Source organism: Bidens hawaiensis, unplaced genomic scaffold, assembly GCF_021521415.1.
Source record: "Bidens hawaiensis isolate Kalapana, Puna unplaced genomic scaffold, B.hawaiensis_p1.1 tig00001143_1, whole genome shotgun sequence".
In the NCBI taxonomy this organism is placed as follows: Eukaryota; Viridiplantae; Streptophyta; class Magnoliopsida; order Asterales; family Asteraceae; genus Bidens; species Bidens hawaiensis.
Genome location: NW_027491065.1, coordinates 4,078,985 through 4,100,106, shown reverse-complemented (window position 1 = coordinate 4,100,106; position 21,122 = coordinate 4,078,985).

Below are 21,122 nucleotides of genomic sequence, written 5' to 3'. Positions count from 1 at the left end.
TACAACGAAATAATCAGCATTTTAAAATTAAATGGATAATTTTAAACGGATAGTGCAAGAAGAATTTGCATAAGAAGCAACTTGTGAGTTATTGCATTGACTAAAGTTTAAGATGAGACATCAAATGTATAACTATATTATGAGATGGTCATGGAAGAACGTGGTGAGTGTATTAAAATGCAATACACAAGAATATTATATTTAAATCATTGAAATTCACTAAGTGTGAGTTATAACATATATATGGACTAATATATGTTAATGAGAAATTAAACTTCTTGGAAATTCACTAAGTTTGAATTATAACATATAAACTAATATACGTTCATAAGAAATTGAACTTCTTGGAAGTTCAATAAGCATGAATTAATATATGAATTAATATGAATCAATATATCCTGGTGAGATATTTAAATTCTTAAAAATTCATAAAAGATTATATCTTTGAAAATTCACCGAGTGTGAATCATAAACACGTTGATCATATATAAAGAAATATATGTTACTATTGTAAATAAATATAAAAAGAAAATCTTATGAGATTCATTAAAATATACTTACAATATTGATGGATATGTAGATTTTCTATCACCATCCATGTTGTTTAACTATGTGAGAGTGTTGTCTTCCATATTGGGAGAGTATCTCAATAAATGGCTTTAAGAAGCAAGTGTGAATTCAAAGAATTTAAGTGTCAATCCAATTGACTTTATCTCAACATTATAGTGATTGTAGACAAGTAGCATTCATCTCGTTGGTGATGAATGTATTCACCAGAATTATTTGGATTAACACTTGTGTTTAATGTTCATATAAGTCCATGGTGAAGTCTTGAAGATCAAAGGCAAAAGAGTTATTTTCCTTAAATGAATGATGAAGTTATTTATGTGCTACATACACTAACTTGCGAGTATTTCCAAAATACTAACGTTTTGGGATTGTGAACAAGTCTCATGAATTTGTCTAAGCTAAAGAGTGAATGTTTCAAGGTGATATTGTAATAATGTTTTGGCTGTGAAGAATCAGAATGATGCATCTTCTGTTCACATGCTAAAGTATTGTAGTCTAAAGCATGCTATACTAGTACTTGTTATTTATGGTTCTTTCCGAAGACAAGTTAACGTGAAACATTCAAAAGATACACAAACATGTGAATGAGTTTCTGTATAGACAAATTTGAAGTGGGTTTTCATTCAATATAAGGAAATAATATAACCTACGAGGATCTTAAAAAGACATTAACTTTCTATATTTGCCTAAGAGGGTGATTTAGAATCTTTCTAAGTTGGTGATGTTTGATAATAAACTTATAAAAAGTGTTACTTTATTAGTAAGCATTGATCAACTCATTGATACAAGACATGGTCTTGTTCAAATCATGAGTTTCAAGTTGTCTTCATAAGTAAAGTTAAACAAACTATATCAAAATGCAAGAAATGCGGGGGGAAGCCATTTACTCTTTAGAAGTATATAGAAATGGTAATTGATATAACTCATCAAACTTGTGTTAAAAGGAAGAACCTTTCTTTATCTTTACCCCATTCAAAAAGTTGGATGATGTTATCCAATAGCACTTAAATGTGGAGGTGTCTTGCATTTAAACTTGGAAGGTTTGGCAATGAAGATTATTGTAATCCAATCTAACATTGCAAACACACGACTAAGTGGAGGGACAAAAAGGTCGTAATGCATAATGGAGATGTGTTTGCCTTAATAATAAGTGTATTTACAAAGACAAATATTATAACCCAGATTCAGGTGGCCGCTGAGGTTATAGTCTTAGAAAGTTGACGTTAGGCAAAATTAACTTATAAGTTCAGAACACATCATGACAACTGATCTCAACTACACAAATTATCTGTAGTGACTAGACAAAGTCAAAGATAATGTTATGGATCCAAAAACCTGAAGGTTTAGTAGAGATCAAGTTGTGGAATAAGACTAAAGCCCATGAAAAAAGGGTATATGAAGGAAACCTAACTTAGTTGACTGGAGATCCCAAGATCTAAGTTAAATAGGACAACCTAATTATATATCTATGGGTGGTCGCTATGGGGGCGTAACTTATGTATAAGTTAACACTTAAGCTAATATATATATCCTCCTAAAATATCAAGGGAGTCTAATTACTTCCTAGTCCATTCCCATAACAACAGTGACATGTTGTGAGGCTAAACATAATATATGGCTAATGATTTGTGTAAATCATTAACCTTAATGCTTTTAATGATTTAAGGATAATCACCTATGTGAAAGAGAAGTGAGGTCGCTTCGAATGACATTGTGGGGCGCGCAATTCCTAGAGCTTTCACAGAACCAGGCTAGTGTTCCAGGACCATAATGGACACGACAATGAGGGGATGTGCCTGGCTAGGGAGAATATTGTGTGAAGTGTATTGTCGTCTACACAAATGGGGGTTTGTTCAAGGACATCACGTCTACTAACCGCTAGGAGACTAAGTATGCTTCACAAAGGAAGGTTCAAAGCTAACACCTACCTATCCTGCAATACTCGACTGTCAAGGTTCTATTGGACATTTTGGTGTGTTTTGATCAATCTCCATTCATGTGGGGGATTGTTGGAAAATTAAATATAGTGAATGAAGATTAATTAGAATAATTAATATTAAACTCTTCATTTAGTTATGAAACTCTTGAGTAGAGCCTTTTGATGACAATTGATTAGTTTTTATTAGACTATTAAATTTCTAATTAAGTGAGATTTTACTCACCCCTAACTCTTATATATATATAATAGGCTATGTGCCTTATTTGAAATGAGCTAGAAAAAATAAAAGTTAGAAAATTCAATGAAAAATGTATGCATACAAGAAAAGTTATTAGGTGAAGAAATCTTTAAAGACTCAAATGTTGGAAAACTGTAGAGATGAGTTTTCAAACCTATAAAGATGAGTTTCTCTACTTGATTCATTACTTCTTTATTCTATTATTTTTTCCATAAGTTCTAACACTACACTTTAATTACCCCGATGAAACATCGGGCGCGTGGACATCTCCGGCAGTACTAACTGCTTCGCCTGTTGTACCCTGGGAGACAGGCGCGTTGTCTTATGTAGATGCGCATAATCTGTTTTAAGGGAAGCGTGTTGAACACGTGCCTCAGCCTCGACCGTCAACTTTTGTTTCGTTCATTTTTGCAGCCAAAGAGACTTCTAGAAGTTGTTGATGTGGTAAAAGTTGAAAATTTTATTTTTTTAAGTTCGTCTCAAGAAGATTACAAGAGAATGTTGCTGAATAAAAAGTTGAAAACTTTATCATTTGAAGATCTTGAGTTGAATCATCTAACATATTTGTTATGTTATTGCATTGTTTATTATATTTTATATTACAATATTTGTACAACTTATTTTCTTATGTTAATAACGAGAGTATCGTTATTATTTGTATTAATTTTAATATAATAAGTAACCCATATTCCTACAAACCTTTTTCTCACACACGCAATTAAATCGTAAAAAAACACAACAATAGTATCTAAAATCAGACTCATTATAATCTATAAACAAACGGCTCAAAACTGCACACAAGTGAATCCATTGCTTGTCATTATTCATTATTCATCAAAAAGACAAAACCGAACATGTCTACTAAATTTCAAAGAAGAGTACCGATCAAAAAGGTATGATTAATTTAACAATGTCAATTAGATATGTACAGGTCATGGAATCATAGTTTATTACCATCCACACATACCAAAACGTGGATGGCCTAATATTTTTACTTCTTTTTCTATTCTAAATTATTTTATTAACCTGCATGTCTCCCTCGTATGACGTCCTCTACGATTGTTTCACCATCTTTATTTCATTTTTGTTTTAACATTTTGTATTAGACTGCATATGTTTTAAGGACAGACTGCTCTTAAAGGAAATTTACTGAGTTATAAACTTAAAAATAAATGTAAAAGAGATTAGTCACTGGTGGTGGTGGGTCGTGAACAGATTTGATGGCAGTGATTGTTGTGTGGGGGTGGTGGTGATGGCGGCAGCGTGACAGATGTGTAGAGGCAGGGCGGCGAAGTTTGTGACAATTTAGTAAAGTAAATTGGGATTTTATTGAAGAACATGAAAGGAGTTTTTTACCAGACTAATATAGTTAAAAAAATTATTTACAAATTTGGTGTAGTTTGAAAATTATTTATTAAAATCGGTACTTTCTTAAATCTTGTGTTTCTCTTGCTTATTGTAATCGGACAACTCCAAATTCTCAAATTAACACATTTTAGAACTTACATATTTTTTTCTATCCACTAAAACATTATTTTAACATGTATCCCCCTTCGTAATCTGTAATAAATTATTAATCTTGTCTAGCATTTTCTATTTATTACTTGAGGTTACAGCTTGTATGCATCCATTTTTCATACATGATGAAGAAACACTGGTTCAACCCTCGGTCTAATCGATTAATCCTCAGGTTGAGGTCTAGTATTTCCCACGCGGGGGGCAGGGTTAAACGTAATCCGGCCAATCAGAGTGGAGGCACCTGCAAAACAGAATATCGCGAGCTTGCTACGAGAAGGAGAAGGGGGGAGGGGGTCTTCTCGTAACCACCTTCCGACGTGAGAATCAGTATAACGGATTGAGTGAATAATGATATTGACTATTGCGTGGCACTACTGCACTAGTGAGTATTCTCGCTTGTGAAGTCCGGATCCTTTTACTGTTTAGGTGTGAGTGGTATTTATAGCCGGATTTGAGAGAGAAGATATGGGTATCCTGCCGTGTCAGGAATTTCGCCAATCAAGGAGCTCCCACCTGTGCCTGAAAGTTGGTGGGTAAAGCAGTTGACTGATGGTGATGTTTATACTATGCAGTACTATTATCTATGTGTTGTCGTTCCCTTATTGGTTCGGCGTCCCTTTCATTAAGATACTTTCTTTTTGTACTATATCAATGAAGATCTTTGGCGCTACATTTTCCGAGGTATAAGGGAAAGTTTGGTGCTTGACGGGATGCTACCCAACGCCTAAAATAGCGCTTTTGGCAATTATGTGGGTTTGGTACCCTACCTCTGCAAGTTCCTCCAGTCCATTATTTATAGCCGAATTTGTGCGATGCTTAATCGTTAGCTTTGCTGCGGCGGTGCTTGCTTACCTTTTTGCCCAAAAAAAGAGCGCCTGTTAGATTAGGTGGATTCCTAGTTGATCCCCGACCTGTAAGGCCCCGTTACCGGTAGCCCTACTTTCGTGTTGGATTTACTCATAAACACAGTTCTAAATATCAGAGTTAATTAAAACATTCGCGTAATATAAAAGCTTTCATAAAACATTTCATAACAAACACGTCTTGTCTTAAAACACCATTTTGTCTTTCAAAATAAACGAAACATTAATCTTAAACGTCTTGAGTCTTCCGATGCCAGCTTCTTATTCAGTGCCACGCGTCTCCTCAAGCGAGCTGCCTCATCCTACTCACCTGCGTGCATACTAAAAGTCAGCTACGCTGAGTGAGTTCTAGTTAATCATACACTATACAATACACATAAACTTATATTCTTTCATTCATACTTTCTTACTTTCATACTTTCTTTTTTATTAACTTACTTTCATATCTTACATTATAAAGAGCATTACGCCATACATTCCTCGAGTATTATTAGGGCTCGGTACCCTCCTTCCTCGAGTATTATTAGGGCTCGGTACCCTCCTTCCTCGAGTATTATTAGGGCTCGGTACCCTCCTTCCTCGAGTATTATTAGGGCTCGGTCCCTCTTTCCTCGAATATTAGTAGGGTTCGGTCCCCTAGTTCTCGAATATTAGTAGGGTTCGATTCCCTCTTCGTTACCATACAACCATCATTTCCTTCTTTTATTAACTTTATCACATTCATACACATAAGCATACATATCATACTTACCTTATACTTAGCGTTACAACCTGACAGTACGTGCAATATCCGAAGATCGTTCACGTACCATCAAGCAATCATTCATACATATCACATCATTCACATAAGGCATACACTTATCTCTTAGGATAAGCGTATTAACAAACATATCGAGTATGCACACAGCCCCGAAAACATAACACATAAATGGGGCTAGAAACTCACCTGAACACGGTTACGTTCACCGTTAATCGTAATCCCTTTCTTCAGTTGTGCACGGCTGACTGTATAACAAGTATACGTATCAATTAACTATCACTTCTCATAATGTATTTCTATCTTTATATGACCCACAACCAACGGGGGTCCGGGGGCAGCGCCCCTGGCAGCGGGGTCTAGGGGCGGCAGCCCCTAGCAGGGTCCAAGGGGCAGAGCCCCTGGCTGGGGTCGAGCTGCCAGGTCAGCTTGGAAAAATTTTATTTCCATTAACTGTCTTAACACATTTTTCATTAGATTTTTAATTTATTTTCTAATCGAACTTGGCTTTAGGCGGAGTTAAACCTTAGGCGAACTTAGCTTTAGGCGAAGTTAAACCTTAGGCGAACTTAGCTTTAGGCGAAGTTGTCATCAGGCGAACTTGGCTTTAGGCGAAGTTAAGCCTCAGGCGAACTTAGCTCTAGGCGAAGTTGTCATCAGGCGAACTTAGCCGTAAGCGAAGTTATCAATTAGGCGAACTTGGCCTAAGGCGAAGTTATCGCTTTGCAGGCGAAGTTGCCCAGTTGCAGGCGAAGTTGCCCAGATCAGCCGCTGTTTTGGTTTTTATTGAGCATTTTGGCGATTTTAACACCCTTGTTAAGGTTCGACATCACCCACTACGCTTCCCGACCATTTTCGGTCGTATCTACACTATAAAACTTGGATCTTTAAACTTCAAAGATCAAGAATCATACCTTTCTAAGCTTGTTTGGATCTTGTTTAACTTGTTATCACAACTAATCGCTCTCTCTCTCGGATCTGGCTCGGTTCTTCCCTCGGCCGGCGGCGGTGTTGGTGTGAGGTGTGTGTGTTTTGGAGTGTAAGAGAATATGGTGAAATGAAAGATATTTTAGAGTTTAGGGGATATTTATATCCCTTAAATCCCATGGACCTAAGGCCCATTCTCATTTAACCCATCTCAATTAATCCAAGTCCATGATCCGCTCCTTACTCGATATCCAATAATTAACGCGAAATCACTAAACATAACTTTCTTTATTCAACATTAAAATTTTAGGATGTTACACGACCAAACAGACACTGCCTTCTTATTCTGCCAGGCGCGATGATATCATTCCTCGCGTCGCTGCGCGGTAATTCTCTACCGAGGCTCTTTTCCGTTTGCGCGTAGCACTTAGCTTCGGTCATGATGGCGTCCCAACTGTGCGACATGCCATCCCTGCCCGTAAGTGTGTGTATAAGATCATCACACCTCACGTTTTGGTAGAAGGTTGTGTGCATGATTTCTTCACCTACTCCGTCGATATTCAGCGTTTCCTTGTTGAAGCGAGTGATAAAATCTTCAACGCTCTCGTTATCTCGGCGGGTGACGTGGAGGATGTCGGCTGGGTCACTGATATGGTATCGTTGTTAACGAAAGTGTTGTGTAAACTTGTTGGCCATATCATCCTAATCAGCGATTCGCCCTTCTAGCAATTGCTCGAACCAAGCTCGCGCTGCACCTACTAGTGTTAATGTAAACATGTGACACTAGAGTGGCATCATCCACCCCAAAACCATACCCGCAACGGTGTAGGTTTGCAGATGGTTGTCTGGGTCAGATAAACCATCATACTTCCCTACTATAGGTGGGATTTTTGGGTTTGCAGGTAGTCCTGCCTCCGCTACCCTTCAAACAAGCATTGGCTTTCCTGCCGAGACTGCTGGCCTGTTGGCTTAGAGAAGTCTATGTTGACATCGGGGTGGTATTCAACAAGTTTCTTGTTCGGTGTCTCTTGAGGGTCCACCTTTTCTTGGTTACCCTCATAGTCCGTATCCTTTTGTAACGAAGAAGCCGTGTGGCATGAGCACTTCGGTTGTTGACTGTCTGGCTGGCTACCGCCCTGACCGTCCTGCTGGTTACGAACAGAACGGGGGTCAAGAATATGGTGCCTCCGCGGAGTAGATTCGTTTTCTTCTTCCTCTTCGTCGCGCTCGTATTCTTCGTTACTAATTGATGCTCCGCCAAACAGAGTTCTGGGTTAGACCCCTGACGAGCATTTCTGTTGCATCCGAGCCATTAACTTTTCCTGTTAGACTTCCCACCATTCCATCATGTTTAGTGGTACCGGGGTTTGTGTTTGTTGTCGGGGGCGGAACCTGGTGCTAGCCGTTACTGTGAAGTTGGGCTGATGGTTCGACGTATTAACGAGTCGTCCGGGTTTTTTGTAAGGGTGTTTAGCGCAAGATTTCCCCTTTGCTGGGCGGCCGATGCTTGTCCAAACATGGGGGTGGATGTCTTCCCATTCTTTTAACCTGGAAAACGAAATGAGTTTTCAAGTGAACCTAGTTCTGGCAAAAGCACGAATGGTGCCAATGAAGAAACACCGGTTCAACCCTCGGCCTAATCGCTTAGTCCTTATGTTAGTATTTCCCGCTGGGGGTTAAACATAATCCGACCAATCAGAGTGGAGGCACCTGCAAAATAGAACACCGTGAGCTCTTTACGAGAAGGAGAGGGGGGGTCTTCTCGTAACCACCCTCCGGCATGAGAATCAGTATAAGGGATTGAGTGAATAATGGATATTGACTATCGTGGAGCGCTAGTGAGTATTCTTGCTTGTGAAGTTCGGGTCCTTTTACCGTTGAGGCGTGAGTGGTATTTATAGCCGGATTGGATGAGAGAATATATAGGTCGCCTGGAAGTTGGTGGGTAAAGTAGTCGACTGATGGTGATGCTAGTACTATGCGGTACTATGATCTACATGTTGTCATTCTTTTATTGGTTAGATGTCCCTTTCATTAATATACTTACTTTTTGTACCATACCTATGAAAATCTTTGACACTACATTTCCCGAGTTGTCAGGTAATATTTGACGCTTGATGGGATGTAACCCAACGCCTAAAATAACGCTTTGACGCTTAGGTGGGTTTGGTACCCTACCTCTCGTTTAGGTGGGATTGGTACCCTACCTCTTCACATGGTAAACAAAATAATATCAAATTAACCGTCAATTTATTTCATACGCACAGCCACAAATATTAATAGTATTAGTTCAACAAAATAAAATATTATTTAAAAATAAGTTTTTTTCTTGTGATCATAAAAAAAAAAAGCTATGTACATAGTATTTCTCTACGTTCATGTATGAATTTCGTTTAAAACAAGTTCTATTCACAATATAAATTTTTTTACCGTAATTCACAATATAATTTTTTGTACCGTAAGATATAGTAACTGCCGGTACTATACAATGATATCATTTGCTGAAGTGAATCGATACCGAGACTTTATATTTTGATATGTTGTGACACCTGAAATTTGATGGAATATTCTAAAAAAAATAATAAATAAAGGAGATTCATTTTGGGGTTATTTTTTTTAAAATTCCATAACAATATGTTTTTTTTTTTTGGGGGGGGGGGGTGTGTTTAGGACGTGAATGCTCTTATGAGGTCGTACAAACCACTAAAATAAATATTTGTTTTTTGGAGTTACAATGATACCGATTCGGTCCGATGGTACCGAAAATGCTCATCCCTAGTTCGGATGGTATTGGTTTGATTCGTCATGATACTAGTACAGTACTGGCATCTATTATAGGTTACGATACCCAAAATATAATATTGAGAATACAACTACATTTTCAATTAAATTTATTGCGGAACGTTGAAATAAAAATACACATAAGAGTGTATTCCGTTTTCTGTTTAAATTAACGGATATAAGTTATAAAACTTAAAATAATATTAGTTTTCTTAAACCAATAATATTGAAATTTATAGCTGTGTGTATCAAATAAATAGATATTTAGTTTAATATTATTTAATTAGCTTTAAAGTCCGTAAAATACACGAGATTATCCAAATAATAAAATTTTAAATAAAGCAAATAAGTGCATACTGTATATGGAAAAATGATTACACGTATGCTTATATCTATACTATATGTACATAAATTGATTTTATTTATATCAAAAAATTATTTTCTTTTGAATGAACTTAATAAAAAATAATAATAGCACAAGTGCAAAAACAATCTGAGAACGGTCCATCTATTGAAAATTTGATTCTCATTATTATATATATATATATATATATATATATATATATATATATATATATATATATATATATATAATTGAAAGAATTTTGGTTATGAACCAATTTACAAAAGACTTTTTATACAATAATAGTTTTGAGCTACACCATGAAAATGATTTTATAATTTTGAGGGGGCTTTTTGACTTTGCTATAATGCCCAACACATAAAAATAACACGTTAACCTGTTCAATTTTGTGAAGTTTTTGCTTCACTTGAGCATAATTTTGTATATAGCATGTTTCACACCTATATTTTAATCATCATTAAAGGAAAATCCAATGCTGACACAAATGTTTCAAATTTGATAAAAGTTAAAAATATTGATAGGCCTGGAAGTATCATTGAAAGTGTTTGCCGTCTTTTCTTAAATTTTAATAGTTGTGTGTAAAATAGTCAATTGTCCAAATCCCGAATCTTCTCATTATTTCCAAAAAATGCCAATGAAAATAAATTTGAAACCTAAATCACGTTTAAAATTCTAATTTTCATTTTTTTGACATTTTCAAGTTAAAATTTTGAAACCGTAACAAATTTGATGATAAATCTACTTGCATTCTCAAACTTTTAAAAATACTCATATTACCCCTTTTTGACCTTTAACAAATTTTGAGCCAAATATAATTAACTTGTGCCGCACAATCTATTTACCAACTTTTGACCCCGTAACAATCAAATTTAAGTCCCACAAAAAACCTAAAACAATCATTAATAAAAAAACTAAGAAACTAATTATGATAAGTTTATTATATATGAACATGAAAGGTATATATTATTACATTTTAATATATATATATATATATATATATATATATAGTTTAGTAAAATTAATTGAAAAAATAAATGGACAGAATTAAAACATATATTTATAATTTATAAGAATATTTATTTTTATAAAAATGTATAGTATATATAATAAAATAGAGTTTAAAGAAAACGAATAATTTAATCATGTTACAGATATACTATAAATAAAGTGTAAAAGGAAAGTGAATAATTATTGATATATGACATAGTTATTAGTTTGGAGGGAAAAACTTTTGAGGTTTAACCACAAACTAACACATGTCCAAAGTTATTTTACTTTATTAGAATAGGTAGATAACGGTTATGTGTAAAAAATAGTTACAGCCCTATCTATGGTAATTCGTTTATGGATTACGATTTAAAAGAAGGAATTCATGGTCAAATATTATATTTTAACTAGTTTTAGATCCCGTGTTACACACGGGATAGTTCAAATTATAAAATTATAAGTAAAACAGATAATTATATGTCGTATATGAAAAAAAATATATATTACATCTATGTTTGTATATATACAATGTGTACATAAATTGATTTTATTTATATCACAAAATGGTTTTTTTAAATGAACTTAATAAAAAAAATATTCGTGCAAAATCGTACCCGATAATGCTTCTTTCTACTGAAAAATTCATTCTCTGTGTCATATATGTATAATTGAAAGAATTTTGGGTATGAACCAATTTCGAAAGTAAGACTTCTCATACGGTAGTAGTTCTAACCACTCGGCCTAAATACAAAAGAGACGTTACCTTTATTGATATATTTATTAATTTACTACCCATTAAAAGAAAGTAGGATATTAAATTATAACAATGGATGTACTTCAAGAACTATGTTTTTCTGAGCTACACCATAAAAAAAGATTTTGATAAGTTTCAGAGGGCTTCTCGACTTTGTCATAATGACAACATAAAAAATAGCATGTTAGCTCATTCAATTTTGTGAATATTTTGTTTCATTTGAGCATAGTTTTGCATGACATGCTTACCATACAACGTTCTGATCACTATTGAAGGAAAAATTAATGTTGACATCAATATTTGAAATTTGATAAAAGTTAGAAGCATTGATAGGCATGGGGGTGGCATGTCGAAAGTGTTCGCAATCTTTTCTTAAGTTTTAATAGTTGAGGGAAAAATAGTCAATTTGCCAAAACCCGAACCTTTTGATTATTTCAAAAAATGTCCTTAAAAATAAATTTGAAACCCGAATCATGTTTAAAATTATAACTTTCATACTTTTAGCATTTTAAAGTCAACACTTTGAACCCATAACAAATTTGAGAATAAATCTATTTTGCATTCTCAAACTTTTAAACATACTCAAAATTTTTATTTTTGACCCGTAACAAAATTTGACCTAAATGTAGTTAACTTGTACCAAACAATCTATTTATCAACTTTTGACCCATAAAATCAAATTTAACTTCCATAAAAAACCCGAAACAATTTTCATTTGAGAAACATGATTTGTTGTTGATTTTTGGAGTTCACCAAGTATTTTGAAATATATATAAAATAATATGTTAATATTTATTTTTATAAAAATATATAGATATTATATAAATATAGTGTAAAAGGAAAGTGAATAATTATTGATTTATTACATATATTATGGTATATTAGTTTTGGAGGGAAAAAAATTGTAAGAATTAACCAAAACATGACAAGTGTCTTCATTTATTTTAACTTTATTAGAATAGGTAGATTGGTTTATCTAATTAAAATAGGAGAGCGAGCAAGTTTCAATAAAATACCCAATTTGGTAACTAGTTTTCAAAATACCTATTTACCAAATTGATAAATATGTTTTCTTTCTAACTACACTATTTTGAAGAAATTCAACGAAAGAAGATGATTTGTTAAAATCTGATAATTTATTAGATTCTATTTGTGAGTCAAGTTATTCTACATTATTAGTTTTCATTTGTGAGTCCAGTTATTCTACAAATACGGACAAAAGTAAGAAGCATGAGAATGATTTATAGCCATACAAAAAACTCTTAAAAAATAAAAAAAATTATAACTCAAAATTTAATAAAAAAAACTAAAAATTTAAAAACAAAAAAATGTTTCTACCGTCTTCCTCTTTTTTTTTTTCAAAAAAAAAAGACACTATGTTGAGGAAAAAAGATTATTGTTTCTTTTTATTTATTATTGTATTTTGTGTTTATATTCGTCATTGATTGTACCTTTTTTCCTTGACACTGCGTTTTTTTTCTTGATATCGTGTTATACTACTAAACATTGTGTTATATTTTATTCGTCTTTATACTATATTTTGCGATCTATTGTGTCATTTTTAGTTATAATTGTGTCTTTTGTTCATTTTCGTCATTGCGTCTTTGATCTCGGCAATATGTCTTTTCGTCTTTTTTTTAAACGAGAATGACGGAGGAAACATTTGAGTTTTTTTAAATTTTTTTGGTTTTTTATTTATATTTTGTGTTATAATTTTTTTATTATTTTTTGAATTTTTTTGTCGAGGGGCTTTTTGTGTGGTTACAAATATTTCTCACATTTCTCATTTTTGTCTTCCTTTTTATTTTAACATTTCCCACTATTTGTATGTTACTAAAAGATTTTTGAGAAAATTTTTTGTGCCCATATGCTTTATATGTGGGACATTATACAGGTTCCATTCTCTAATTGAGTGTTGTTTGCCATTCTAGTTTCCTGACAGGCATAGTTTGTCTCCTGTCATCAGTTGACCGTCAGTTGACTCATTAACGGAAAGCTTATAACAATAATTTTGTCATCCCAGTAGTAGTAGTAATAATAATAATAATAATCCGCGTTCTTCTTCTCCAAAACCTTTCCATCATCATCATCATCATCATCATCCGTTTGTTGAACCCATCAAATCAAACCCCTAATTCATTCCTCTGTGATGAAAAACACCCACCTCAACCTCATTTCATGAATTTAATCGTTATTTGATCTTTATTCACCACAATCAATCCATTATCATCGGAGCTAACCACACCTCCTCTAGATTCTGTTCCCGATAATCATAATAATATTTTCTTTCATCCCATTTTATTCAGTAATATATATATATATAGGCAAAGTATAGAATGAAAACACATTTGAGTTGTGAAAACCCATGAAAACCTTATGTAACATCGTTTTTTTACACATGTAATATATGTTGTAACATTTAATACAAAACATAGAAAACTTAAAAAAAATGTTTTGCTATTTTTTTTATATTTTTTACTAATATTTATATATGTTTTCAGGAGAGAGAAAGTGTAAATTAACTTTTACATTTTTTATTAACTTTAATAGTGAACCACAAGATTTAATCTTTAATTAAAAACATGTGGTTGAGAATGAGTTTCTAAAGTTTTCACAACTCAAGTGGGTTTTTATTCTAACCTAACCTTATATATATATGTAACCAGTTTTATCACAATACCCATCTCCCCGAACCCTAATTTCATCCAATTTAATCCAATTAACCGGTTTTATCACAATTTAACCGCTTTTATCACTAAACTATGCGTAGTCTATTCGAACAGCTGCGGACAACAAATCATGCACTGGCAGACTCCACCTTTTCCGCAGTTGTCAAATACTTTAACTTCCAATACTTTGGATTCGAATACGTTAACGTCGAATACTTTGACGTCGAATACGTTGACGTCGAATACGTTAACGACGAATATGTTAACGTTGAATAATTTAAAGTTGAATACTTTAACTACAAATCATCAGCCGTAATACTTTAACTCCTCCTTGACTGATGATTCCCGGGCTTGTGCAGACAGACAAATCTTTAGTCTTGTATGCGAACCAATAACTCGTAGCTTCTCGTATCAGAAATCCCCTCAAGTAAGCAGCTCCAGGTGATCATCTCGATCATCAAACTGGCATATGATATGGATCAATCTTTCAACAATTAGCAGCAAGTCATCAGCTATCTGTCAGCACCGGTAAACCAGAAATCTCTTTCCATTTGACCTTGTCACACATCTTCAAAAACAACCCGATCATTCAGCATCTTTCACTTTGGTTTTCCCTCTCTTGATAAAGTCTATCCCAAAATATTACTCTTTAAAGCTCTTCGTGTCACACCCCGTTAAGCCGTTTTGTGGAAGCGTAAAACGGTAATGTAACAGACACAACTGGTATCAAATATATTGTTCATAAAGAAATGTTACTAACTAATTTACAATATATTACATTGTTCTAACATCTTTTACAACTTGGTGATACAATTAAAACTAGTCCGTTTACTACTTTACTTCTAACTCGAATGCTCACAACATCGGTCACAATCCAAACACATGATACACAAGCAATCTACTCCACTTTTTTGATTACATGAAAAGCATGTTAAAAATAGGTCAACTATGAATAGTTGGTGAGTTTCATAAGTTTTAACAAAATCAGTTCTGCGTACCACACAGTTAAATTTGTATGTACGCGCGTATGTAAAAATGTACTTACTTTTATATATAGATACATCTGTATCTTTATATGTACATATGTATGTGCGTAAGTTTATAATATAAGTTTGAAATTACTATAGAATCATGACTGTTTGTTTGTACTACGTGCATTTATTTTCCACGAAAATCAACCACTGTGGCTCCCCTTCTGACCACAACGGTTTCGCATGACATCAACCACTGTAGCCCCTCTTCCGCCCACAACGATTCCGCATAAAATCAACCACTCTATGTGTGTGTGTGTGTGTATAGCAAGTATTTCCTATGCTATAGTATTTCCTATGCCTATCCACAGAGTATGTATGTATGTGTATATATATATATATGTATATAAACACGTATAATATTATCTGTCACACCCCAACCTAAGGCAGAAATGCCGGGGCGTGATCCGATTGCTCACAGCTCGAAGATACTATCATACGTAAAAGGTGACAATAATTAATTAATTATTTCATTGAAAGAATACACACAATATCCAACTATGACAAACAATTTAAATATATGAATGTAAGCTCAAATAATGATTATTTTATTTATATCCTAAGGTCTTGTCTTAGTGTCTAACTTCAATCTTCAATACAAAGCATCCTGTATATGCGTAGAAAATGGAGTTTGTCAACATAAAGTTGAGTGAGATGAATACCAATTTTGACACAACAAATAATTATTTAATAAATAAATACTAAATGATAAATATTAAATACGCAAACAACACATGTGATAGTAATCAATCAAATCATAATAAATCATATATCAACCATAAACACAACCAAATACTAACCCAAGACTTGCTAGTGTGCCAATTAATCGTTGCCAAGCATATCGGGCATTGATTACGATGACTAAAGTTGTCTTTTTACCTTCGCCAAGTGAATCAGGCTTCGGTTACTAAGACGGTCGTATGATCATACTAATGAGAAGCCTATACAAGGGGATATGTTGGACCTCTCCGAATGCGAATAAGTAAACAATTAAACAAGTAACAATTAGCAAATATCATTTAATTGATATTCACACAATGATTATTTTGCGAGTTTGTGTATAATATATAATAGAAAATATGACAAAGTACGCGATGTCCCCAAAAAATTTGAAAACAGTAGATAAAAAGGGGACTGATCAAACTCAACTTAGATTATCGACAAATGAATATAAATATGAATAAGTGAGTTAACGAATAAGCGAGTCACCCACTACACATCAAATGTTATAAAAAATCAGAATATGAATTTGTGAGATACGATAATACAATTAAAAACGAACTCGTGGCCTCTGGAATCAATCCAAATGGACTTTTAGAACTCTAGTTGTGTTTGTTTTAAGATTTAAGCGAGCTGGTACTGATCAGAATCCGAACAGCGAGTCGGAAGTCGAGTTTTGGTTAGTATCCTTCAAATTTCATTACAAGAATAAAAATCTTCTGGACCAAACGTTGAATCCGATCAGAAGTATGAGAAAATGTTAAGTCAAACTTGTTGACTATTTTGCCCTTTAACGAGTTTTAAAGCGATTGACCGGTCAACACCCTTGAGTCTCAGAAGTTGATTGAAGGTTATTGACTAGGGAATGTATATGAATGATTCTACAGTTTACACTTACCCAAAAAGTGAAAGAATCAATCAAGAAGTGGAGTCAAAGATCAACGTATAAGCAAAGTCAAACGTCAAGGCTTGTGTCTTCAACCAAATAAGCAAAAACCGAAGAATTTTAAGATGATCAAAGAGGGTGCCGGCTGGAGAGGCTTCTCTAGGACTTGGTGTAAAGGTTTATGGCAGAGATTATGATGTGTTTATATAGAAAACTCTAAAACGAACCATATTTAGTATGTTTACTCATTTAAGAAACCAAATCGAGTTTTATTGATCAAACCACTGAAATAAACCAAAAGATTTGTTCTTGGTCAGTAAGAAACGACTTAGGACTTGTATTTTAGTTATAATATGTTTTCTTGGATCTTAATTCACTCAAATATGCCTAATATACTTGATTTGTATACCAAAAACGAACTAGGAAAAGATAACACTTTAAACGATCTGATCAGGGAGTTCACGACGACGCGCGGAGGGCATTGGCCACCCCAACGCGCGGCGCTCTGGCCAAAAGGAGGAGGATTTTCATTTTTCACAACTTTGGTCCTTATAGTTTAGTATTTTGATCATTTTATCAACTTGTTTGTTTTAATTAATGAATGAACAATAGGTAAAGTAGGAGGACTTTAAGGAAACTTAAATACTCGTGCATATTTGATTTTATTAATATTTAAAATATAAAAATATTCCCATTCGGGTTAAATGTTAACGAATACGGGTTTTTGAAAATCCGAGATGTTACATTATCCACGTATCATTAATCACTGTGGCCCCCTTTCCGCCGACAATAACGTCGTGGCCTCCACTGCCCACGTTGTTCTCATGACCGTCACAGATCACGCTATCCCCATGGCTATCACTGACCACGTTATTCCCATGGCCGTTACAGACCACGTTATCTCCATGGCCATTACAGACCACGTTGTTCCCATGGCCATTAGAGACTACGTTATTCCCATGGCCATTACAGACCACGTTATTCCCCAAACTGTTGTGTTTAACATTACATAGTGTGTTTGTACGAACAAGTTGTCACGTGTAATTTCATTATGTTTTGGTATTCGTAGTATCTCAATTTACTTAACAATTAATAATAATATTCACCTTTCATTAGCACGTAGTTAATCATTATGTTTGTAGGGACTTTTCGTATATGAACGTTCAAATAATTTATATCCTGAACCAATTTCAGATAGATAACGTACATAAACATGCTTCTCACCCCAATAGTTCATAAACAGTTTGAAAACAGGGGTCATGAAACTCACGGTTTTGTAGGTACTCAGGGCAATGGCAGCTCGGGTTCGTTTCCCTTACTATCTCTTAGTCCCTATAGTCAATATTATAATAATATTAATATTTTAATATTATTATAATCTTCATACTAGACTGGGCTGTATATCTAGTCTGAGTATAGCTGTCACGCCCGGAAAGTGTCAGTTGGCTTAGATTGTGACGTTGTTCAATGTTTAATATTTAAAATCAAACTTGGCTCAGTTTCCCCATTTCACCAGCTGGGGCAAGTTGCTTGTTTATGCTTTTGGAAAATAGTTATGAGTATGTAAACTTGGGTAAACGTGTTGGTTGATAAAATGATTAAGTTATAAAGAAAGATCACAGTTTAGGGGTCTGGATTCGCTACGGGGCTCATTTCCGTTTATTCAGTTTGGTTTGGAGAAAAATGCACACAATCTATCCAAATTGTTCGTATTTCTCACAAAATGATTGGTTTTTTACTTAAATAAATATGCTTTTTGATCACTCTTGATGTTCTGATATTCAAACAGTTTCGTTAAACGCAAACCCGTCGGTTTTTATCAGAATTGAATTTGTTTAATCTTCAATTTAGTATAATTAATTATCCGTTAATCATTAAATTATGAAAATTTAGAAACTTATCAATTAAAATATTTAGAATTTTATGTATATATTTTTGGAATTATTTACTGGTCTATTAATTTACAATAATTCATTTTAAATGCTATAATTAACTTGAATCGTCCGTTTATGCCAAACGACTTCCAAAAAATCCAGAAAATATTCTGAGTGATCCAAGTACTTCCCAAAATACCTTGAAAAATTCCTAGAACCTAAAACTTTTGTCAAATTACCTTTTTGATCCAAAAACGACAATAAAAACTCGAATAAACGCGAATCCACAAAACATAGCTAGATTTTTCCAAATGACCCCAAATTTCATATATGATCGTATTGTACCAAATATGAGTTCCCCACAAAATGTCTTAATTTTTCAAGTATTTTAAGTATTTTTCCTAAATAAACGTCCCAATTCGGTAATAAATTCGCCAAATATTCTCGGATGGTCGAAATTTTACTAATTTTGGACAGGGACTCAATCATATTTTCCCTGGTGTCCCTACAAAATATTATAGCCTAATAATATACACATCACAACCGTAACCTAAAGAGTCCGTAATCGAGCAATTCGACATTACTTTTGTGGTTTTCGCCCGTTTTTGCTTTCCTAATCCAATTTCCGGGTTCTCGTGCTTCTATATAAGATAGGTACAGTTCCTATATCACAAAACAAGCATGTATAATCAAGAGACCAACCATGAAATTTAGGGTTTCAGTTTGGGCTTTAAACCGAACTTTTGAACCGGAAAAACGCGATTTAAACCCCTTAATTCGTGTTTGTGGCCAAAAAACATATCAAACCATATCCCTAACCATGTGTAGGATTAAAAAATGTTTTTGGACCATTTTTAAGGTTTTTGCATGGTTAGAAGTAATAATCAAGTTGCAATATTTATGCTAAAACCATGTTTAAACAAGTTTTAAAATGATCAAGCTAGCTAGCTAGCAGGTGTGTTTACCGTAGGGTTTGGTTGGAAATTAAGGAGAAGCAAGCTAGCAGGTGTGTGAAATCTAAATAAATGTGAAATTTGCAAAAGTCTCATGTTTTTAACTTATATGTAAAGAAAAAAACAAAAGTGCAGTTTGGCGGGCTGCATTTTTGACTCCCTTTGGGCCCAATTTTGGCCCATTAATCTCGTTTTGCATGCTCCGAACGTGAAATCCCAAGTCCAAGTTTATTTAAGGTTTGGTTTTTAGCGCGAAAAATATATCGGGTAGGACAAACAGCGTGAAAATGAGTGTTTTTTGGCGAAATTTTTGTTAATTTAGAAAAACATAGTATTTGTTTGTAAAAATCCAAAATATTTTTATGGATCGCTTAAAACATCCCCAATAAATGTTTTGTAGGTCTTTTTTGGCTTAAGGGATGATACAATGCTTGTTTCGGAACTATCATTCGCGTTTAAGTTCATAACGGGTAGTTAAACGGGCATGTTTTCGTTTAACTGGTTTGCTATCGTACTAAGACCATAATATCAATATATTGGCTTATGTTAAACGTATATCACTTATAGATGCCCCTCGGGATATCCGGGTCATAAACAGACCCGTTCGGTTATTCGTTTGTTCGTTACGCAATAAGCAGTTAATCGCTTATTCGATATGTGAATACTGAAGTGTATCCGGTTTTGTCACGAATGTCACACTTCGACATCCATTCGCTTGGATGCGCTGCTGTTTTGGCCATATGATTCAGAGATCCAACCTCCTATAATCAATCCTGAACGATCTAATTCTTCAATCCAATGGCAATACTCGTATATTCCTCAATAAGATCAACCCATTCAAGAATTTTCCTCTTCAACATAAGTAATCCGCCGAATACTCATAGCCAACATTGTCAGGATCAAAGTCCTTCAGAAAGAAGTAAACGGGTAGACACTCATATCTCACATAGTCAGGTTTCAATCTCGAATAAATCAATCCACAATCGACGAACAATTGCAGTCTTGAACTCAGCCAAACTTAGCTTTGTTATCATGTATTACCACCCAAATTGCAGTAATTTTTCAATAAACCCTTGCAAAGGTAGGAAGATAACAATAAAATAAACTCCTTGAAATTTTTACCTCCCCCTTTTCTTGACAAATTCGGCAAGGTCTCGAACAAATCTTCAAAAATCTTCAATAACCTCCTGTTTAACTTAATCGAGTACTCCCCCTCAGCCAGTCATCAAAATTTTCAAGAAGAGTGTCCCGCGCATTTCGGAATATCCCAGAAAAATTTCGTTTAAGAAAA